Below are 24,950 nucleotides of genomic sequence, written 5' to 3' on the forward strand. Positions count from 1 at the left end.
TTGCACATTTTGATAATGTCTGCCTTAGCCATTTTAGGAACCTGCTTAAGGGCCGGCAAAAGCAGACATCCTTGGACCAGTTCTTCACTAGAGAGGGAGAACCGTCATCCAAGAAGGGAAAAGGTGACCCTTAAAAAAAGGTGACCCTTAAAAAAAACACCAAATTTTTAAAAAAAAATCTTTGTTAAATTGGTTGCATTGGCTGAATTGGTGAAATTGGTTGAATTGGCTAAATTGGCTGAATTGGTGAAATTGGTTGATTTGGCTAAATTGGCTGAATTGGTTAAATTGGTAGAATTGGTTTAAATCTGGCTTTTTTGGCTGCCCCTCTCCTCCTCCTCCTGCCTCACTCTGAGATGCCAGCCAGGACCAGCAAAGATAAGTCAAAAACATTTTTTTCTTTATCCTTTAGAAAGTTTAGAATGGACCTGCCAGTCATTGTTAAGCTCTTTAGTGCCTCAGGCAACTTGTATTGTAGGGTACTTAGCTTAATAGGCCTCTATTGTACCTTTGTTTTGACTTGCAGGTTCAGTCTGAGGTCATAGAACGCATTAGTTATTTTCAATGGAAAATGTGTTTCGGGTTACGAAATTTTCGGGTTACGAAAGGAATAGCGGAACGAATTAATTTCGTAACCCGAGGTAGCAGTGTATTGGTCAGAATGCATTTCCATGCTGTTTGCCTCAAATCTCTTCAAACCTTCCTTTCAACTGCTGCTGTTCATTAGACAGCTTCCCTGCAAGATCCTATGACACCATTACTACAAACACTGGTAGCTTTTTATTCCTGGTGAATTTTAAATATATTTAAATGTTTAAATATTTAAATTTCTATTCATGCCACAGCTGCATTCACACAGAAAAAAAGTCACTGATACAATAAAATCAGCTTGACCAAGCTTACATAGTGGCGAAGCTTCTTCATCTAAGTCATGGGTGGAAAAGATGCAGTTGTTGGAATGCCAGCCCCAGCCACCTTCACAGCAGAGATAATAATGAAAAATGCTAAGAAATGAAGTCTAACCCACAACTGGAAGTCCACATGATTCCCATCCCTGATCCAAGTTGAGATGGACAGAATACTCCCACCTGAAGTGGAAGTATTAAAAGACAAAAAGGAAAAAACATCTTTTTTTACAGGAGACATGTCTATAAAACCAAAGTAATTTAGTTCCTATCCACAGGAGCTTTTCTTAAACAAACAGACAGAAACAGAGGGAACAGGAGGGAGATAAAATGGTCAGAGAAAGCATTCTCTGGAGTCAGATAAATGGTAAAAAATGTATAGCTTTCCTTGGGTTAGACCCTGTTCTAAAGAGAAGGGGGGAACCTATAAATAGGAAGGCCTTTGACCCAGAATGTCCTAGAATGTTGGAACTCGGGATTCTGTAGGGTGATAAGATCTTCTGGCAACCCACCCCCCTGGTTTCTAGTAATCTTAGCTCTTGTGATAATGGGCTTTACCATTATCTTGGCCACAACAGCTGAGGGGTGTGGTAAACAATGGGTTAATATTAGGATTAGATTACATTTATTAGGGTCAGCATAACACAGGACAGACAAAAAAGGTGATAGGCAATCACTGGATGGGAATGGCCTGCTTGTGAGATGCTTCCTTTAAAGGTATGAGGTTAGAAAACATGGTAGCACAAGAGGGAATTTTGGGGAATGATGGCGGATAGGAGAAGTTCTGCCTACCTCTGTCCTAAGGAAGTCTGTTCATAGGCTGAACAAGGAGGTCCACACTCCCAGCTTCCCATGAAATTCTAAAGACCCAGAGTGCCCACTGTATCATGTAGGAATGCCTTGTTAGTCACATTAAGAGCTTATGGTTTCTTTGTAACATCTGGATATGATTTAAGGGTTTCTGTAGCTTTGATGGCTTTGTCACTACTCCTAGGTAAACACTGAAGAAAGGTGCCTTATGAATACAAAGATTTGCTTGCTTAGAAAAAAGCTTTTCCTAAATGATCTCCTCCTTTCCACACTCTTTATATGCCTCTGCTCTGCATGTACATGTATATATGTCCAGGATTCTATCACATATGAGAGCACAAGGGAAAACCTCTGTGAAGTAAAAGGTGGAGAAAGTGCAAATTCAATCCCTCAGTGACTTCCCACTAAGTAGTGCCCCACTAACTTTAGGTGCCTATCAGTGAGTGGCAGCAGGGGACAGAATTTGGGGTTACCCCTCTCCTATTCAAGAACAGAAAAGCAGGGAAAAAACCCAAAAGGTTTTTGATCAAGCTAAGTCAGTGCTTTTGTTTAGATAGCGATCTGACATGGGAAGTTTATTGGCAAAGGCAAAAATCCACATGGTAGAATTCACAAGACAATAAGAACACCCAACACACAATCACACACACACAAAATTGGGGTAGGGTGTCAGTCAGTGTCTGGAACAACTATCACATGCAAACAGTACACAAAAGCCCTTACAACATTAGGTTATTCATCTTGTGATGAACTGTTCTTAAAATGACAGAGAATATAGATAAGGCCCTAAGTAGAACACTTGCAAAATTTCAGAAAAATGGGTGTAACCATTCACTTGTAAATCATCCATCTTATGGTAAGGGAGAGGGAATTATTGGCTTCCCCCTTCCTTTCTAGATGTTTCCCTTGGGCAACATATATGAAAATGTCTAATGTCATATAGAGTCTCCTCATCAGGAATCTAGAGTTTCAGAGCAGTTGCAAGGGCTATGGAAGTAAGGTACTTAAAAGCCAGTACAAATCTTTTAAAAAGTAAACAGTGATGGTGTTAGGAAGGAAGAGGCCAATGTGAAAGTTACTATCTCTTCCCCAAAACAAAGCAGTTGAAAATCCTCCCCATAAAATGTGCTGTAGGATTAGAAGGTAGACTGTTATTCAGTCCCATTTCCTCTCTCCCAGGTTTTTGTCAAAAATTTGGTGACAAATTGTCTGCCTATTCAAATTTTGAAGCTTCATGTGGAGTCCATCTTGTTGTGTTGTTTTTTAACTTTAGACCATGCCTCACCTCAGGAAGCACCCAAATCAGTCTGAAAGGGCCCAATTTTGCTTAACCTTGTGTATGTGCATATGCATGTTTATATGTGCCTTCAAGTCACTTGCCAATTTATTGTGAACCTATTTATTTCATTAGATTTTCTTAGGCAAGGAAAAGTCAGAGGTGGATTTGCCAATTTCATCCTCTGAGGTATAGCCTACAGCAAGTGGAATACTCTTTGGCAGTCTCCCATCCAAGGCCTACCCATGCTTGACTTCCAAGATCTGACAGTATCTGGTGCCTTTAGGGTATTTAGGCCTTATTTTATCTATCATTTATTTAGTGAATTTATATCTCACTCGTATCCCAAAATGGGAGAATCAAATACAAACCTCTACTGTATAAGTGTGGGTCACTTTGCTACAGTCATAAGAAAGTTCTTGGAAATTTTCCAAACATGGCCTCAAAATTCAAAGAAAAACATTTGTTCACCTAAACAGAACATGCTCATTGTGGTTACTGTTGATAATTAACCAACTCCACTGACAAGGCAAGATTTCTTTAAAAGTGGGAATGGAAAACAGTACTTTGATATTGCAAACAATCTTTCAGCTGACTACAAGGCTTTTGGAAAAACTATATCATCATAAGCTATCAGGAGCACGAACTAATATCAGTTCTAGAGACAGCTACAAGTTGTTCAGATGATATGGCAAGACAGCTGAGACATACTGGAACTAGCAAAAGGATGCTATTGTTTATCACAAATAGAGAGTGTACGTGGATAGGCCATTGCAAGTCGTCTCAGAGTGTGATGAAAGAACAATGGTAGGAAAATATGTGATTACAAACAAAATGATTCAGACATCTTAGTAATCTGTGCTTCCATGCTGAGTAAATGCCAGTCATATTTCCTGTGAATTTCCTCTGAAATTTCCTCTGAAATGGGAAAGAAAATGTAACATAATTTACTTACACACACACACACACACACACACTATATCTAGCCTTCTTCTCAATGTTTATACTGAATTACTGTCACCATCTGTTTTCTGAGAGGCTCCTCATCTTTTAATACCAGTATGGCAGGCAGATATAAGGAGGTCTTTTCCATGCTGAGAACAGCTATGTCTGTTAGGTTTGACCACTGCAAATAGGAAGGAATATTATTTCAGTTGGTTTTCTTTACCAGAGTTGGCAAAACAGAAGTTTGCATAGAAAGAACCTAAGGTTTTAAAAAATTCCAACACAGCAGAAAGCAAAATAGACATATTTTCCTCCACTATTAAATCTAACTTCATAATTCCAAAGGGATTGTGCAGCGCTTCTGAGACTAACTGAAAGACAGAAGTCAGTAGCATGAACTTTTGTAGAATTGATCCTACTTCCTCATCTGCATGTCTTTTGCATCTGCATCTGAGGAAGCAGACTCAAGACTACAAAAGCTCATGCTTTCAACTTCTGTCTTGCAGGTAGTCTCAAAGTTGCTGCAAAAGTCCTTTTACATACTGAATTTCCAGACTAACACAACTATGCCTTTGAATTCATAATTCCAAGTGACTCTAGTTTTCTTCAACTGCTGATCAGAAATAAGACTATGTCCTCAAGGAGTACACTGATGCTTTAAATAAGAAAAAGGATAGATGACTGAAACTTGAAAGCTCAGGAGGAGGAGAATGCGTAAAGGCCTGGAACAGATGGCTGGGAATTCTGCAGAGGGCAATAAAGGAGAACCTAGGACCCAGAGTAGTTCCAGGATGATAAATAATCTGAGGAAACTTGAGAAGCCTTGATCTTTGTCCCACTGGAAAGGTGATCTCTCTGTCAGGTTAAATCAGGTTCTTGCATTCTAGCTAAATTAAGGCTTCTAAAAGGATATGCAAGGGGAAAAATAATATTTGAATTTTTTAAATGGAAGAGAGGATTTAAATCTTTCATATATTTATATTCTTTGTACTTTTCTAGTAGACTAACCATCCCCTAAATTTTCTTCTCGCTGAGCTACAAAATGCTAGGACTCCATAGGTTGGGTCAGTTCTCTCATTCCCTTTTTTAAAAATGTGTTTGCTCCAGCCTATCGACAAAAGTGAACTTTGTAAGCAACCCAGCAGAAAGACTTGGCCAGTTGAGTCAATGACTTTGGAGACTTATTTTAGTGACAGTTGAGACCCCTTGCCCTCTGCCTGGCTTGGCTGGCATTCCCAACAAAACCTGATGCTTTTTATTGTATATTATACAACAGTAGACACTAGTGGGGTAGAAGCTCAGTAGCACAAAACATACTTTGCATACAAAGAATGCAAATTCATATTTATTTATTTTTGTGGGGGTTTGGGGCTATGTGGCCATGTCTGGAGCAGTTTATTCCTGACCTTCGCCAGAATTTGTGGCTGGCATCTTCAGAGAATGCATTCAGCCTTCTCTAAAAATGTCAGCCACACATGCTAGAAAAACGTCAGGAATAAACTCTTCCAGAACACAGCCACATAACCTGAAAACCCCACTAAAAAAACCCTATGGATTCTGGTCATGAAAACTTTTGACTTCACAATGCAAGTTCAGTTTATAGTATTTCAGCTAGAAAGATCTAAGGCAGAAGCAGGAAAATCCTTAGACCTCCCTTATTCATAACAAATATATATTCATAACATATATATAGCTTGATGCCATATCAGACAATGTTCTTCGCCCCACGCTTTGCATATACACACCTCCCTGTGTTAATCAGGGTTCCTTATTCTGGCCAGTAATTCACGCACCATTTTCACTTGGCAAAGTAAGTATTCCAAAATAATTTTCTTAAGTTTAATATTGCATTCACACAACCAACACACACACTACTAAATGAAAGATGAAGAAATTCCCCATTATACAAATACTTAATATAAGCACCTATTTTCTAACCACTAATTGCCTAAGGACACAGAAGAGACGCAACAACAGAAAAAAGTAGTGGTATGCTTTTGAAAACATTCAGAAAAGCTTGAAAAATAATTGCCATTACCTAAAGAGGACTCTGAGAACATTTTAAGTCAATGTCAGTGTACATCTGCCTTCTGATCTTGTTCATATGAATTACCTCAGAGGAAGATTAATTATAGCAAGGGCCAGTGTTCACTCAAAATTGTAAATTTATTACTGGAACAGACCCTCTGGTTACAGTTGCTGCAAAACACACGTTTTTAAAATGACTACAAGAAGAAACCATGCTTTTGTTCCCAACCAAACAGTGAACATAGTTGAAAGCCATTCTCAACACAGTGCCATCTGTTAAGTGAAGAGAGAACAAAGAATTGTCCTATGAAAACTTCTGCCATGTTTATTTAACCTGGAAATTACTTTAGCCCTTGTTGCTGAAACTTTACATCTAGCCAAGAATTATCATGACTGGAAGACCAGAGTAGATTAAAGAAAGAAAGAAAGAAAGAAAGAAAGAAAGAAAGAAAACCTGGATAGATTTTCTTAAATTTGTTTACTCAGCTGTCCAACGTTTTCTGCAGAGAGTCAATTTCTCTATTGTGGGAAATCTTTTGTCCTGAGTTCAATCTCTAAATCTTCATTACCACTGAACCTAAGCCTTGCATATGTTTTTTCAGACAGACTGTACACTTTCAAGATTAAGCAGTTAAGAAATATCTGAAAATTGTTTTTTCAAAAGGTTAGGTGTTTTCAAAAAGTATCAACTAGATGAAGCCCTTTCCCCATAACAACTTATAATTTTTTTTTAAGAAAAGGAAGTGTGCACTGAAAAACATTGAGAAACCAGCAATCATCAAGGCATAACAGACTGTAAAGCAAAGAGAATGGATACAAAAGGAGATGGAAGAAATGAAGGGACAGAACTTCTTCAATGGTCTACTCCATTATGACTGTAAGTGAAAAAAGAAAGGAGAAACAAGACGTTCTGAGGTTGGAACTTGAAATCCAACAAGGAAGTATGCCAGCTTTTAAAATATATAAAATATTCCAACACTAAAACACTGGTTTATTTCAAAATCCATATGGGTTAATAACATCAGACACCAAATTCTAAATGGGCTTTACATCTAGTGAATGTATGTGTGTGTCTTCAAGTTGCTGGTCAATTTATGATAACCCGATGAATTTCATAGGGCTTTCTTAGGCAAGGAATACTCAGGGGTTGTTTTGTCAGTTCTTTCCTCTGAAATATAGCCTGTAACACCTTGTATTCATTGGCAGTCTCCCATCCAAGTGCTAACCAGGGATGACCCTGCATAGCTTTCAAGATCAGATGGCATGCCTTTACAGAAGCCAAGGTATATCATTTACTATCCATGTATGAGAATGAAAACAGAAGGGGGAAGAGGAGGACAGCTGGTTAACAAGTATAAACCACATGTGGTGCTGATTCAGATAAGCCCCCTGTGTATTTACTTGGTGAAAAGTAAAGAAAAGAAAAGCTACACACTGTGCATTGCACATTGCTTGGGATACATAGTTTAGGCCTGATACGTTTGTGGAACACCCCATGTCAATGCCCAAGCTACTAAGAAATGCAACCTGGCTCTCCAAGTTTAATCTGCAGGCTATTAAGTCCAATATTATGCAACATAACTTTAGGAGCCAGGCAGCTTAGATTTCAAAAGCTTTAATTCAAACACTCCAGACATTTATTCCCAATTTAGCACATTCTGAACAGCAGGAGACATTTTCCATATTAAGAATTATGTGGTTTCCTGAAAGGAAAAAAAAAGTCCAGGCTTCTAGTCGTGAACCAACTTCTTAATGGACAACAGTGGGAGACTTCTAGACTACAAAGCAGCTACCAGCCTTACATATCTAAAAGGCTAAGATCAAACTAGGTTCAAAAATAAGTGTCCCTATGCCAAATTTGTAACAAAAGAAATCCATTCACCAAGCTACGTTTGTTTGTTTTTATGCAACACTGCATAATCATATGTTTATTTAAAATGTTTATAAATTATACTCCCTGCACAAACTCCCGATATGCAAGTTTAACACACACAAAAACAAAGGTTGTTTAAAAATATATAGTAAAGAGGAATCTTTTCTTCCTTGCCTCTCATATATTACCCAGCAACCTTTCTCAAGCTAAATAGGTCCCAGTATATTCATTGCCTGGACAGGAACTCCAAGATGGAGGAAGCATAACTGATAAAGGTAATGAACATATAAATACATGTATGCTTGCTGCCACACTAATAAAATAAGAGTGTGCAATCATATGAAGAGAATGTGCAAGCAGTGTTTCTTTCTTCTTTACTGTACTTGTGAGGGCTCCATAACGTTCCCTCCCTCCTTCCCTCCAAAGTTAATGTACACAGCTTCATAGCTCATTTCACTGTGACTTGACTGCACTAATAGAAAAACTAGGGCCTTTCAGAGTTTGTTGAATTACATCTCCCACCATAACCCACTACTGGCCAAGATTCACTGAGGCTGATGGGAAATAAAATCCAACAACATCTGGAGGGTTCCAGGTTTCCCAGACCTATTATGGCCAACATACTAAGACCTGGTGGCATTGTCTAGCACAAAGTATTCTAACATAACATGATGAAAGTAATGCAATGCTTGCTTCAGTGGTGACCATCAGAAGTTGCAGGGACAATAAGCAGGATGGAGAGTAGAAGTCTGTGGCATGTATAAGATGGGAATGAGAAAGAGGGTCCTGGGTCTTGCAACACTATGAATCCAGATTGGGACTTCTTCCCCACTTTTCTCACTGGCTCAATAAACTATATGCAAATCCATCTCATTTAAGGCAAACCCACTGGTATTCAGAAAGACCCCATTTTTTTTGACATCTTGCTTTTCTATGACTCACTTTGTTGAAGTTTGTAATTGATATACCAGTTGCATTAATTCAATGAGAGGTCTGCTCTTTTGCCAGTGTTTCTTTCCTATGAGCCTTGCTTGGGACTGCACAGTCTCAAAGCTTGCCTACAGAAAGCGTGGGCCCGTCTTTGCATTCAAAAGTGATCTATGGTGTTATTTACAATTTTTGGCAGCTAAAATGCATTTAGAAGCATTAAAAAAAGCTATAGGTTCCACTTTTCAACCAATTCCACCTTCTGACAGTGCTCTGGTCCCACACCTGTCAGATAAGCTGAGGCTTCTTGTATGCAACATGGACCATAGTAGCACTATATTGTTGTTTTGGACTGAACTGAACACAGGTAGTCCTTCAAGTTGAGTACAACTAGTTAATCGTTTTAAGAAATTCAGATTAACTCTGTACTTTAAAATACGGATTCAGAATTACAGCATCTACATGGTGATCTGTAGGGACTTCTTCCAGCTCCAGAGATGTTACTGAAATCACAATCAATATCCAGCAGCAACAAATACAAACAAAGAGAAAGCAACAAGTTCAGAGAAGTTATTTTTGCTTGTTGAAGCACATCAGCTGCTTAACTCATGGCTGTCATTTAATACTCTGCACCTACCTCTGAACTCATTTGCTTTGTGCTTGACATTTTGTTTTGCTCTGATCAGTTCTTTGTTGTATTGATATATTATGTAAGACAGCTTACCTACATGCCTTGTAGGATGAGATGTTTGAGCAATCACCAGTTGTTGATCAAAGAACTTTACTAGGAAAAAAACCTAAGAGAAAGAAGGAGTGTGCAAACAGACTGATGAAGCATGATCTTAAATACCTCAACAAGATCTCTAAATATTAATAGTCATACAGTGAAAGGACAGATTCACACAGTTGTTTTTTTAATTACCATAACAAAGGTGTATTTTGATGGAGAAATTGCCCGAGAATCTAATGTACATGAAGTTAAGGGGTCAAGCCTCAGCTCTGAAGTAAATGCTTGCTTTCAGAGGGTCTAGGGCCTTCTGCAATCCATGAAATGTCACAGACAGCCGCTCATTAGCAAGTGTAGGAGCAAGGAACGTGCAGTAATTCTAACGTCAGTACAGAAATAAGCTATAAGTCCAAGCTTTCCCCCACTATGTTACTGATTTATTATTCCTATTTTTATTATTTATTTATTATTGATAAGGAAGATTGATCCAATAAACTTTTCTTCCTTTCATAAGCAAGGTTGAATCTACACAGCACATATCTGAGATTACTTTTGAGTTCAACTCTATTGTGGAACCAGATATTAAACATACTTTAAAAGACATCACTATCTATCTTTGATTCTGTCCTTTGGGGCTTACATTTGTTTTAAAAAAAGGCAAAGGAAAGAGATGCATTCAGGCACAGGAAGGCAAACCAACAACAAGTAAAAACATGTCCCAGAAGAGGTACAGAATGCTACTGTGTAGTTCTGAGGGCAGAAATTATCAATGCACCTCTTAGCACTATACACGAGAGCAGAATAGGAATGGAAACCAGAACTTGGATTTCATTTCTATCAGTTTTAGCCATAACGAATTGCAAGAATGATGGGAGTAGCATTACAGCAGTATTTAACACTCCACACATGCTGATCCCAGTAGGATGCAAAAGGATAAAGTAGACAGAAAATGGCAGACTCATAGTGGCCTAAAAAGTATCCATACAAGGAGGGCAAGGAATCCTATCAAAGAAGGTTCCTATTCAAATTCACCTCATATGCAATATTTTGTAAGAACACATTGCACCAGTTTATATTCAGCAAATCAGATCAGTAGTCCATTTTGAACAGTATTGTCCACTGTCTCTGGCAGCAGTCTCCAGATCTCAGTAATAACCCATTTATTTGGGGATATCTCCATAACCAGAGTACTGAAGATCCAACCTTTCTGGGATACCCCCTCACAGAGTAAACAGTTTCTCTATGATGCACTTATTTAAACTATACCTATCCCAGTCAAAAGGAATCTTAAACTATGCCTTAATCATAACGGACACAGTTGGAAGAGTTTTGTTGACACTGTTAGTTTTTGTGCTATGGTGCTGTTGTGCATCTGACGGAAGGTGTCATGATCTGTCACTAAAATATCTCCAAGCATTGCCCACACACGTCAATATGAGCGCAAGTTCAGGGTCTAACAGACATTATTGGGGGCGGGGGGGGGGGCACACCAAAAATCCAAAGACAGTAAGACATGAAAGTCCTGACCATTCTTTCTGCCGTTCCCTTTTCCAAACCCTGAAGCCTTTAGCCTGTAACTGCAGCTCATGGGCATGCCAATTTCTGCTCTAGTTGCTGTCATCCTTATTTTCTTCTCTAAAACCAATGCTGTCTGCCCCTTCCACTCAGTGCTAATTAAAATTTGTTCTTTTAGGAAAATTTAGCATGAGATTGTGTGTTGTTTCTTTTTATTCAGTAAACCTCTAACTCAGTATCAGAAAATTACTTTAAGAAAGTATGAAAAGAAAAGGGAGGGATGGGGTGGAGAAGGAGGAAAATATACACAGAAGAACAAAGAAAGGAAAACCACTCAACTACAGAGCTGGCTACTGCCAGCTGAACAGTCATTCTGATGGCAGCAGGTGGTATTCCTTCAGCTTGTCCTTCCTTCCTTCCTTCCTTCCTTCCTTCCTTGATCAAAGTTTGAAAGGGATTTGTTTGCTTTGCAAACTCTTTTAAGAGGAGAATCCTGATCAGTTTAAATCTAGATAACGTATGTGCAAATACAATTCTAAACCCTGATAAGACTGCCCAGGGATGTTCATAAAATTCACAAAAATGAGGAACATGTGCCAGGTTCCTGATTTGTGAGCATGGTTTACTGGAATCTGAGTTTGCATCTGCAAGATAGATGTTTGTTTTCAGTTTTGTCTCTTTTTAAACTATGCATATGTGCCCACGTGCCCACAACAGAATAGAAAAATACACACACACACACACCACCACACTCCATTAAAGGATCCATTAAAGATGCTTGGAAAAAAGTTTCCTGGCAACATTTGTTCATAATTACAGAAATAAAAGGGGAACAGTTGTTTAGAAACACATCGCAGATGCAACAGGAATGGGGGAGTCTGATTCACAGGAAAAAATAAGATTAACTGGGGTGATACAATTCAGTTGTATTTGGGGTATACAAAGCTTTAATATAATGAGATCTCTGCCATCCTTAAGCAGATATTTTATACCAATTTCTACTATAGAAAAGCTACTACATACAAAATATTAGAAATGAAAAAAAAAAAAACCAAAATAATGCAAAGCTTTGCATGGACTCATTTCTACATAATCTAGCTCATCTATAGCAAAGAAGGGTACAAAAAACATGAATGTTTATTTTATATTACATTTTTTTCCATGTATACCACTTACAGATATTGTATCAAGTGATATTAAATGAAACAAATATATCAATGCAATTAAAAATATATTCTTAACATTTTTCTTAACAGGTTTTCTGGGACTGTGTGTGGACTTGCTCAACATCACCCGTGGGTTTCCATGGTCAAGCAGGGATTGGAACCCTGATCTCCCGAGCTGTAGCCCAATACTCAAACTGTCTACACTACAATACCTATACTTCTAGAGTAAAATAGCTTTTACATTAAATTTCTCTTTCCTGGTTATTTGCAACTTCCTGTTGTGCTGTACATGAGATGGTAAAGTTATGTTCTAGGGAACTGGGCCTGTTTCCTCACTAACTCCACGACAACTGCACTTTAAAATGTTACTGGTTAACTTCTATATAGTTCTGTAAAGGTAATCAGCCTTTGTAAACTCAACATCCTCTTCTAAATGGGAGACTTTTTACACATTTTTGTAGCTTGAAGTTTGAAGAGAGAGCCATCGGGGACCACAAACAGAATTACAACATAACCATTTTGAATAACTTACCTATATGACAACATATAGATTACTCAACAGACTAATGAAAAAGACTTCAATGGTAACTATTTTGACAGGTCAAATGTTCAGCTCTTAGGCACTACATGCATGTGTCAAAGTACAGGCAAGGTTAATTCAGTTTATCATCATCCATCATCATCATCACTCACTACCATTATTATTATTATTTTAATTCTGATCACTAAGGTTGGCAACTAGGAACATCCAATAAGATGATCACATAGCTACAATCCATAGAGAGAAAGCACGCTGACAGGGCTGGCAGAGAAAAACTGTGAACAGCTGGGAAATGCAAGACACTTTTGAACGCCTGCAATGTAATCCAAAATAATGCTTCATGTTTACCACCACATACACACACACTCCACCATGAAGTTGAAGCAGCCAAACACAAGCCTGGCGCATGCAGGGCATGCTCCTTACTTCTGACCAAACAAAGTGGATACAAGTAGGACTGCCAAACTAACAGCCTCCATCCTAAATATCAAAGAAGCAGTACAGCTCTCAGAATTCCCTTTAAATTTGTTTCCCTGATTATCAGATCACAGAAATATTTGATTGAGATAGCTAGAAATGTCTGTTTGCAGTGGAGGGGGGATATACTTTGCATGTTTGAACTCCCAGGTAATTTTAAGCCTGTTGTTGTTGTTGTTATATTTATTTATAGCCTACTATAACATATGTCACAATATGTAGAAATTTTTACCAAAAAATAACAGTGAACAAAAAGGACTTGTTTAATCTTCAAAAAAACAATCAACACATTTTAATTTGAAAACACATTTCAATCAGTCCTTTCTGTTTCTGACCCAATGCTGTATAACTGATCTAAGAGCAAAAACCTTCCCTAGTATATAACATCTAAGTACTGCTTTTCCAAGCCTTCAATTTTCATTCCAATCCTCCACTTATCAAGGGATATTTTGCTGCTCAGAAAGAGATATAACTGCAGTATTTAAGATAACAGCTCTCAACTCTAGCTAGAGATACTTCAGCTAATACGTTATACTTAAGAAACGCACTGAACAATCCACAGCACCTAAGAATGTATCTTGTTTCAGCATACATAAAATCCAATAAGATTACAGCATTGTCCTTGGGCCTTAAAGGCTTGGGGAGGAAGTGAGGTCTGTCATTTCATTCCTTTCTTTCTGTAGAATGGAATACATGTTTTTAAAATAAATAAATCTTGAACTCTTATGCAATGCTCTTGGTAGCATTTTTCCTTTAAATTATATTAAAACCATCGATAGAATCCTTCAGTCCCTGTCACATGTGAACAGCATATTTTCTTATTAAGATCTGGAAGGTTTAAAATCAGCTTTCAGCAGCAACATCTGTTGCACAATAACTGTGATAAGGGGTGCAGAATATCCAGGGCGATTAGAGCCGAGGCCAGCTCTTTGTTTGAAAAACGTGTCTAGTCTGAAATATTACTGGAGTTAAGTCACCTTCTTGACATGAGATTTCAAAATAGTGGGTAGGGCCATAGCTCAGGGGCAGGCACGTGTTTTTCATGCAGAGGTCTCAGATTCAACCCTTGACATCTCCAGGTAGGCCTGGGAAATACCTGTTTGAATCTCTGAAGAACTGCTGGCACTCAGTGTAAAACAGAATTGGGAAACTCAGGCTCGGAAGCACAATCTGTCCTGCTAGTGGGTGCATGGGTAGGGGAAAACCTACCCCAGAGATTGTCCAGATGGCTATTCCCCTTACCCATGACATCACTGTCTAGCTGCCTCCTAGCTCTGAAAGGCTGCAGTGCCTCTCCTAAGGTTAAATTGTTGGCAGTAAAAGATTTTAGCTTAAAATATGCTTGTGCTTTTAGTGCTTCCTAGCACTAGGATGTGGCCCCTGAGAATGTCTTTGAAGTTCATTTGGCCCTTGGGTTGGATAAGGTTTTCAACCACTGGTATTGAAAATATGGGGCTGGATAAAACCAAGTGGGATGCAGTGGCTTAGCGGTTAAGACACTGACTCTGATGATCTCCAAGGTTGGCAGTTCGAGACCCAAGCACTGCATGACGGAATACGCTCCCATCACTAGTCCCAGCGTTCTGCCAACCTAGCAGTTTGAAAGCATGTAAAAGTCCAAGTAGATACATAGGTACTACTTCAGTAGAAAGTAACAACGTTCCATGCGCCTTGGTGTTTAGTCGTACTGGCCACATGACCACCGAGTCGTCTTTGACAATGCTGCTCCCACAGCTTAGTAAGAGATAATGACTGTCAGACACGACTAGACAATATGTCAAAGGGAAATCTTACTTTTACCTTTTAACCAAGCAGCTTCCACTTTTTGAAAATATGTACAGACCATGCTGCCTTGGTGCGTACATTATCAGGAACAAGGCATACAGTAAATTGAAAAAACTCTACAAAGCTCCTCTAAAAAGCTTAGTATAGTGTCAGGGACGCCTAAGCCCATTTAAAGGGAAAAGAAACAAGTGCACGCTGAAACATTACATTTTTCATTCCTACACCATGTGTGAACTGTCTCACTGGATCAAGACAAAAGGAGTCACCTCATCCTGTTTCAAAAAACTAGCCAGCCAGATTTTCCAGAAGCTTGCAAGCACAACAAAAACTGATGGCTCTTCTTCACTGGTCTCCAACATCTACTTCAACATTATCTGCCTCTAAATTCAATGAAACACCTTTTTAAAAAGCTTACTTCCTAGATTCCAACTAAGTGTATTTTAAGCCTCAAAGGCATGATTTACTAGCTGCAATTAAACAGTGTAATTAAAATTGCATTCTCACATATAGTATCTCAACAGATTAAGCAAACTTCAACACCCTAAGATTAAAATCATTATGGTAAAAAAGAAATTAAGAGTAATACTCCAACCTGGAGGAAAGAGGGTGGGAAGGGACCAGCTCCCAGTTTAAGAATTTGGCCACTAATAGCACTTGCTTTTGTCAAGATCAAAAATGGCTTCTTGATACTGTTCAGCTTAATTAAACACTTTGTCTTTCAAAGTAATTTTGAATAATTTTGTCTTCACCTTGTTCCAACTTTAATGTCTGCAGTCATTGTAAAAGTTCAAACCTCCTACTGCAAAAAACAACTGAGACATTAAAAACAAACAGGATGTTAACATGGGAGAGAACAGTAACTGATGCCCAGTTCTGTTCCATCCAGTGCTAAATTCTAGCAGCAATAATGTGGAGCAATCAGGAAGTGTCCACACAACCTCCAGAGATGAAATAGGAAACACGTCACAAGATGAAAATCTCCTTCACAGGTTGCAGCAAAACCTTTTGAAAATGATATTCAGAAGGACTCCAGTGAGTTTCTCTCCCCCCCCCAACACACACACACCACCGCCACCATCATCCTGCTCATAGCCAAGCTTTTTACATTTTAGAGGGATTTACTATGACTATAGTCTGTGATAAATTAATCAGTGCAACTGATCAAAGTTACAGTCTGAGTCCACAGGGATTGATCTGAACAAGCCTTTCATACTTTAAGGAAGGGATGAGCTGTAATCAAGTAATTCCCACATAAAATGTATGGGAAGTAAACATTGTTGCTGCTACAATCCAAGATCCCAAAAAACAATGACACCTTTTGAGTCAACCAAATGCACAAATACATGTTGCAAACTTTTGAAGCTCCAATGGTTTTTCATCTGGCAAAGATGTTTAAAAAATCATACAGAGAAAAACAAATTATGATGTTAATCACAAGCCTGCATTTGCCAAGATGTGGCTGTTCTCAGTTCAGCTGGTCACATAAATTCATGCAGAGAGGCACCTCCTCCTTCTGGCCATGTGTGGTACGTCAGGTTTTTTTTAAGTACCATTAGCAAGAGAAGAGCACTGACGTACCTTTTTCTTTTCTTTTTTTTAAAAAAGCCTTTGTTAGCAATTGCTCTTGAAGGCAATCTCTGCCATTTACTTTTATAGTTGGAAGAGATCACAAGAGTTCATAGTCCAACCCCTGCCCTGCAGGGATCCACAATCAAAGCACTCCTACCAGATGGTCATTTTTCTCACTTGGATTTTGAACTGTCAGCCATAGAAACCTGCTGGCTGACCTGGGCAAGTCACCCTCTCGTCTCAGAGAAGGCAAAGCAAACCCCCTCGGACAAACTTGCCAAGTAAACCATGTGATAGGGTCTCATAAATAAGAAACAACTTAGCACACAACAACAACAACAACAACAACAACAACAACACAATTTTGAAAACTACATGCAGAAGTGCACACAAAACAGAGGTGGAAACCATGTTAGCTCACAACTTCCAGTAGCCTTAATGTGAACCACCAATGCTGAATGAATGCTGAGAGTTGTAAGCCAGTAATATCTGGAGGGCTCAGTGACCTCGTTCCAGAAAATGGCAACAGCTTTGTAACATCAAGAAGATATCCCTGAACTACAGAGAAGCCTTCAAGATTTCTGCAAGACTCCCTCATCCCCTACTGAGATTGTGTTTAGGAGAGTCTTCCTCTCCATTTGGCCAAAAGGAGAGTCTTCAACCACTTCTGCCAACTCCTTTGTATAGAGAGGGTTTGCATTGGAAATGAAAATGCACATACTTACAACACGATATACTTGGGGTATGCTAGCAGCCGTATTTGTATGTGTTTATAGTACGACCCTGTTCTGACCACTTCCTTACCACAATGAAACTAAGTGAAGACTCTGGGACCTAGAACTCTTACCAGAGTTGCTCCCATGCAAATTGTACAGATACTTTGACATTCTATAACAAAGAGGTTTCTTTGTCTCTTGCTAATCTCACTGTAATCTTCTAGAATTGAATAAGAGGCATTTTCATTCAACAGTTACTGCTGGTAATATGTCATGGCTACAGATTAGGAAAAGAGCTACAAATCAGAAGCCCCTGGCTGAAACTTAATTTCTTCCCTGAACTCACTAGTGTTAGGCATGCCTCTCTTTCAGCCTCTTCCCCAGCAGGCAGCCTTATAGCAGAAGTTACTTTTGGTCTTCTATATATTTTGTTCTAAAAGTCCCATATTCACTTACCATATCCCTCACTACTAGGATTGATGAGAGCTGTTGTCAAGCATCCGAGGGTCAATGATCCTCCTGCAACCTCACTTTATAGGACTTATAGCTCATAGAATAGCACCTGAGCTGAGGGGTGAGCTACAACTCTGGAGAGCATGGTTTGAATCCCTGTTCAGCCATGGAAACTCACTTGGGCAAATCACACATTCTTAGTCTCATATGAAAGCTAAGGCAAAACCCCCTTGAACAAATCTTGCAAAGAAAACCATGATTGCTTCACCTTAGGGTCAGCATAAGTCAGAAATGACTTGAAGGTGCACAGAAACAACAGCATTCATTCACAGATATCCTCCTGCCCCCTCTTTTTACAAGCAATACAGCAAGAAAGTATATAGTTAGTCACTGTAATAAAAAAAAACAAGAAAACTTGCAGCAAGACAATCAATGAAATCCAGACTCAGTAATACTTAGAATAAATATTAGGACTGAACTTGGAGCCCTCCAGTTGTTTGGACTGGCAACCCTCTATTCTTCCACTATGGAAAATGCAGCCCCACAGTTCCAACTGGATTACACCCCTTCTTTGCAGTTGTTATTTTGTTCAAATACTTGGGTGTGAAACACACAACAGAAATAATCCAGTTTGACACCGCCTTAACTGCCTGGTTTAGTGCTGGGAATTCTGGGAACTGAGTTTTGTGAGACCATTTAGCCTTCTCTGTCAGAGGGCTCTGGTGCCCACAAAATGCTACAATCCCCGATTCCCTAGCCGTGAAATCATTTTAATGGGACTTGCATGCAGGTAAGACACAAATTGAGCCTGAGGCATTCACTTCACAAAGTCAAACACTTCCAAAGTGATGAAACCATTCTAGCCCTGATTTTCAAGTCAAATCACAGCATGGGTTTTAAACAAGGAGATGATCTAGGTACCAAAGCATAAGGAAACAGGCTTGGCCCTTGAAGGGAGTGTCTGCTGAAAATCATTGCCTATGGGAGAGGAGGAGCTAATTTTTTTTAAAGTGTCTGGAAGCAACTTTCTTCTCTTGAGTTCTCACTAACAATTGGGAATGTGTGAACGTGCAACCAGGACTGAATTAGAGAGAAAATGAATCCCAGCCAGACATAAGGTTGCAACAATAACAACATCCTTTGTTTCGCGCTCCCACGCTAGAGATGATGTTCCAATGAAAACACAATGTAATCCACATTGCTTAGTTTCAAGGCTAACCATCATTTTAGCTCATTAATGAGCACCTATACATGAGTAACCAAAACTGTAATAGAGGAAACAACTTGGAAAAGTTACTTTTTTGGACTACAACTCCAAAAATCTCAGGGAAGATCTATATACCCTACTGTACATAATAATAAGTCATAAGGGGACACGGCTCCAGATGTAACTTCGCAGATGCCTATCCAGGCAAGTGAGCTGTTTTTGAGCTCTGCTACACAAACTCTTGCTCAGTACCTCAACAGTTTATACTTTTGTTCCAAGAAGGGTTACTAAGTACAGTTATCCCAAAAGTCTGTACAGCTCTCTCTCTCTCTCTCTCTCTCTTGTTTCTCTCTGGATGAGATACAAATTGCTCATATACCACAAGGCAGCTGGCAGCCAAGGTTGCCATTCCAGTTGCTTCATAACATTTTTGAGTTGGATTTTAGAGCTCTCCTCCTTTTTTACACACACACACACACACACACACACACTTATATTATTTACAGCCAATATATATTATGGCTTGAGCATTGGACAATCTCAGAGACCAGGGTTCAGATCTCCACTCAGTCATGAAAACTCATTGGGTGACCTTGGGCATGCCACACTCTCTCAGCTTCAGAGGATGGCAAAGTAAAGCACCTCTGAACAAATCTTACCAAGAAAACCCATAATAGGATCACCTTTGGGTCACCATAAGTCAGTAATGACTTGAAGGCACACAACAACAACAACAACAACAACAACAACCATTTTATTTGTGAGTTGGGTTTTATTAGGAATGACCTTGGAATCAAGAAAGGCAAAAAAATTAAAATTTGCACAAATCCATTTTTGTCAGAGGTGATTTTCAGAGCACTGAAAACATAACCATGGCAAGTGACTTTATCCTTTTCAGACTATCAAACTTTGCCATGAGCTGTATTGATAACACTATCAAACATTTTTCAAAATAGCTGTCAGAGGGAGGGGGAGAGAACATTTATTTTGGAAAATGTTTGGTGAGGTTATCAATGCAAGGTTTATAAGAGAAAAACATTTTTTCAGAGTGTAGGGTCACAGTATTCAAGCAAGATTTCAAAACCTATTTAAGGTATCAAGCAAAAGGGGGGGATTCAGTGCACTCTAGAGCTTTGCATTTCGATTGTCAATTCTCTGCAAGCCCATTAAGGCTGTAGTCCAAAGCACATGCGCAGTGCATTTCCAAGGATGTCTGCTCAGAAGTCAGTCCTATTAAGTTCAATGGTATTTAGTCATGAGCACATGTAGAAAACAACAGTCTAACTTTGAATTCCAAATGAAATCAATGGGACTTATTTCTACCTAAACATGGTAAGGATTAGGCTATGAAGGTGCAATCTGAACACTATTTCCTTGGAAGTATGTACTCCTGAAATTGGCTCAAATGAAGACTGAAATCAAGGAAACTGCGCAATCCTACTCATGTCTGCTCAGAAGCATATCCCTATGACTTCAACAAGGTTTGTTCCCAGGCAGGTGGGAAGAGGGTTGCAGCCTAAATCAGGTGAACTCCATAGGATTTGGTCTACCAAGTATCAAGGAAAATGAATGGTTACCAAAGCAAACTAAACCGTACAAAAATGTATTTGTCCGCAGGTTTGTACCAGTCAAATTTAACAAGTTTAATGTTAATCCCATGGCACAAGTACAGTATTGTCCAGTCCTAGAAAGATTCAACCCTGAAAATCAGCTCTTCAGACAAAACAGCCACCCAGTTAACACTGACAACAGCCCAACTTTACTTGCTACAGTGTACAGATACAGAAGAACTATAGAGAGGCACTTAGTATTTAGGCAGGATGTTTTAAGAGGTAACCCAGAAAGAGAAAGCTCACTCAAGTCAAAGACAAAATGTGACCACAGACCTCCTTCCTTCTGTACAAAAGGATTTTGTTGCACCTCTGAGACTAACTGTGGAAAAATAGTCGTAGCATAAGCTTCGTAGACTTGGTCTACTTCCTCAGAAGCAGACCAAGTCTATGAAATCTCATGCTACAACTTCTTTCACATATTTAAGTCTCAAAAGTGCTACAAGACCTTTTTACATAGTGATATTCTACACTACCACAGCTTTGTCTCTCAATTCTGCCTCCTCCTTTCTTGGTAGTCTTTAAGAGGTAAAACTTAACTTGGCTTAGACATTTGCAGAAACACACACACACACACCTACCTTATTTATTTATTCTCTTATTTATATCTGGCCCTTTATCAAATGATCTCAGGACAGCTGGGCTATCTACAGATTACAAAGCAATTTAAAACAGGGGCACAAGGTGGCCAAAACGTAGGGCCCATACAGACAGGCCAAAATAAAGCTGCTTTGGATCACTTTAGAGATCTGTTGTTTAAATGATGCATGCGTCCTAAGAGTCCAGAAGCTGTGCCAAAGCCACGCTCCAGTCCTTCGGAAACCCCAAGTTAGGGCTGCCATAAGTTGGAAACAACTTGAAGGCAAAAAACAACAACAGCCATTTATTTTTTAATATTACTCAAGTCAACAACTGGATTTTGGCCTGAGAGGGGGAACATTTTCTGGCTTCTCAAGGGGAGAGTGTCTGCAGGAGTGGGTCAATTCGCCCCCTATTCTGATATTCTGCTAAACCTTGCAAAATAAAAGGGGGCAGGTGAGGATTTTGCCCTTTGGCTCACCTTCTCCTCATTCTTTCTTTCTCTTTCACATATAGAATAATAGAATCCTGGAGCTGAAAGAGATCCCCAGGAGCCATCCAGCCCAACCTCCTGCCATGCAGGAATACACAAGGAAAACACTTCTGACAAATGACTTACCCAGCCCTTGGTTAAAAACCTCCAGAGGAGGAGACTCCACCACAATCCAAGGGAGTGCAGTCCACAGTTGAACAGCTCTTACTGTCAGGAGGTTTTTCCTAATGTTGAGGTGGAATCTCTTTTGCTCTAGTTTGAATCCATTGCTCTGGGTCCTATTCTCTGGAGCTCCCTCCTCAATAAGACACCCCTTCAACTGCATAAACAGGGCCTCCCTAGGTTCCCCCAAAGCACCCTCCTTTCTGCCCCCAATGCCTTGTTCCCCTTCCACCTCTTGCCAGGGCAGGGGGCCCAAGGAGGACAAGGCACCCCAAAATGGAGGACCCCCAAGGAAAAGGAAGGGCAGGACCAAAGCTCCAAACCCTCCTAGAAACGTAAATTCCTACTTAGCCCTGCTCAAAATGGAGGACCTTTGGGACAGAAAGGGTTAAAATGGAGAACGAGACAGAATAGGACCTCAAAATATTCCTAGAACTATAAATCCCTGCTTCTTAGCCCTGCTCAAAATCGAGGACGGTTTGGAGTCCCTCCTGGACAGAAGAGGATGGAATGGAGGACGTGGCCCAATAATAGCTCAAAACCCTCCTAGAAAACATTTACAAGGATGTCAACTTCTTAGCCCTGCTCAAAATGGAGGACCTTCTGGAATCCCTCCTGGACAGAAAAGGTTGAAATGGAGGACGTGGCCAAATAATAGCTTCTCAGCCCTGCTCAAAATGGAGGACGCCTGGTGAATCCCTGCTGGACAGAAAAGGCTGCAATGGCCAAACTAAAAGCTCAGAACCTTTGCTTCCTAGTCCTGCTCAAAACGGAGGACGTTTGGGATTCCCTCCTGGACAAAGAGAGGCTTGGAAAGTCCGGGAAGAGGAGGACGCCGGAGGTCGGTCTCCAGGAACTTTGGGGGGGGGGAGAGGAAGTTGTAGTCCTTCCTTGGGGACTACAACTCCCAGAATCCCCTGGGGTTGAAGGAGAGGCCTCCCCCCCTTTCCTTGGGTTCTTCTGGCCTTCCTTCCTTACCTGGGGCTGGGGGCTGGCCGGGGCCGCCACCTGCCTTGGCTTCGGGGCTGAAGGGAGGACGACGGAGGAGCCCAAGTTGCCAACAAAGGAGAAGAAAGTTCTTCCGTCTGCAGCCCTGGCTCCTGCTGCTGCTGCCTTCTGTGCGCTGGACTGAGAGGGAGAGGGAGGAGGAGGAGGAGGAGGAAGGCGGCAGCTGGAGGGAGGGGAGGGGAGGGGAGGGCCAGGAGGGCGCAGCTGCTGCTGCTGGGGATGGCTTAGGAGGTTACTCTCTTGCCTCACCCCCCCCCCCGTCTACACTGGAGGAATAAACCCGCTTCTAGACCACTTCAACTCTACTCTATGGCTCCAGGCTCTGGAAATCCTCTGGGCAGGGCTTCAATTTTGTTCTGCAACCTTTTAGCCTTTTCTGTCCAAGAGGGATTCCTAAAGATCCTTCCATTTTGAGCAGGGATTTATGTTTTCTAGGAACGTGTTGAGTTTTTATTGGGGCACATGCCCCGTTTCAGCCTTCTACCCAGGAGGGGTTCCTGAAGGTCCTCCATTTTGAGCAGGGCTGAGAAGTTTACATTTCTAGGAGGGGTTTGTTTTGGACCTGTCCTCCATTTCAGCCTTTTCTGCCCAGGAGAGATTTCTAAAGGTCCTCATTTTGAGCGGGGCTAAGGAGCCTGAGTTTACATTTCTAGCAGGGTTTATATATATAATATGGAAAAAAATCTCCTAGGAATGTAAACTTTTTAAAATTATATATATTTATAGATAGATAGATAGATAGATAGATAGATCTATTTTTGGTCACATCCTCCATTTCAGCCTTTTCTGTCCAGGACGGATTCCAAAACAGTCTTCCTTTGGGGCAGGGCTGAAAAGCAGGAGTTTGCATTGCTATGGTCCAAAACACCCTTCAGAAATAATCCAGGCCTCTTTAACTCAGTGCTGGGGAATCCTGGGAATGGTAGTTTGTTGTTGTCCCCCCAGCTCTGATAGAGGATAAATATCTCACAAAACTACAGTTCCCAGAATTCCCCAGCAATGGGCCAAGACAGTTGAAGCGGTATCTAACTGGATTATTGCTTCTAACTTTAGTGCGCAGTTTATATCTTTATACTTTAGGACTTTGTCTAGTTCTTCCCCAGACGTCTTCTTATTTGAAGTAGACTAAGGACAAGTTGCTGTGGCTGCATAGGTGTGTGAACCTCAGGTTCCTTGCTTTTCCGTTGGGACTTCAAAAGAATTCCATTGGTTTGGGATGCTTGAGGTTAAGCATCAACTTTCTTTCAAAGAAGACTTGCGATATTGGAGATGATCACACAGGGGTTATCCCATCCTTGTCTCATTCCTGTCCTGGCCTTTCCTCACAATTGTGGGAAGGACTTTCAGACTGTAAGCCGCCCTGAGAGCCATTAGGGCTGAAGGGCGGGATATAAATACCTAAATAAATAAATAAATAAATACATTGATCATTAACCTGTTCGAAAAGCGCAATTGACCACGATTGCACAAAAGACTTTCAGATGACATTGAGCAGATCCCATCATTAACCTGTCCAAAAAGCACAATTGATCACAACCAGACAAAAGACTTTCCAATAACGTCGCACAGATCCCATCGTTAAACTGTCATTAACCCGTCATTCACGTGACACTGGCTGGCATTTTGCTTTAACGGAAATTTGCGTTATTGAAATGCTGCTTTAATAGCGGGGTTGGCACTACAATTTGAAAGCCTTTTGAGCTATTGCAGTCACAGATAGGGTTAAGGATGGGGAAGCGCTCCCATTCCTTTTCAGTCTGTGTGTGATAATCTCCGTAGTCTGTCTAAGGCAGAACTAGCACAAAAGGCCAGCGGAAACAGTTCTTTGCAAATCTCTTTGCATTGCCTTTTTGAAAAACCACCGTAAGAATTTATGAAATTTCTGTAGGTTCCAGAAACAGTTGACAGGATGCTAAAAGGCCTGAGAGACTACATGCAAATAACGCCAATTTCAGAATAGTTGCATTGGTTATCAGTTTGTTTCCAGGAATAAATGACATTGTTGATGTGTGCGTATGTGCCATCAAGTTGCCTTCTGACCTATGGCGACCACATGAATTTCATAGGGTTTTCTTAGACAAATAATACTCTTGAGTATTCAGTTTTCCATTGCCTTACTAGCCTACAGCATCTGGCATTCATTGGCAGTCTCCCATCCAAGTACTAACCAGCGCTGGC

At 40.2% G+C, this 24,950-nt stretch overlaps 1 protein-coding gene across 2 annotated transcripts in view; it reads right to left on the bottom strand.

Moving 5' to 3' along the window:
- The window catches only part of SVIL (supervillin), a 200,339-nt gene extending 177,446 nt beyond the window's left edge, over positions 1-22,893 (bottom strand). For both annotated transcript variants that reach the window (XM_042471304.1, XM_042471302.1), the window contains exon 1: positions 22,743-22,893. The gene's annotated coding sequence lies outside the window, so the exon portion shown is untranslated. The remainder of the gene's footprint in view (positions 1-22,742) is intronic.
- Positions 22,894-24,950: the final 2,057 nt, after the last annotated feature.

Source organism: Sceloporus undulatus, chromosome 6 (assembly GCF_019175285.1).
Source record: "Sceloporus undulatus isolate JIND9_A2432 ecotype Alabama chromosome 6, SceUnd_v1.1, whole genome shotgun sequence".
NCBI lineage: Eukaryota > Metazoa > Chordata > Lepidosauria > Squamata > Phrynosomatidae > Sceloporus > Sceloporus undulatus.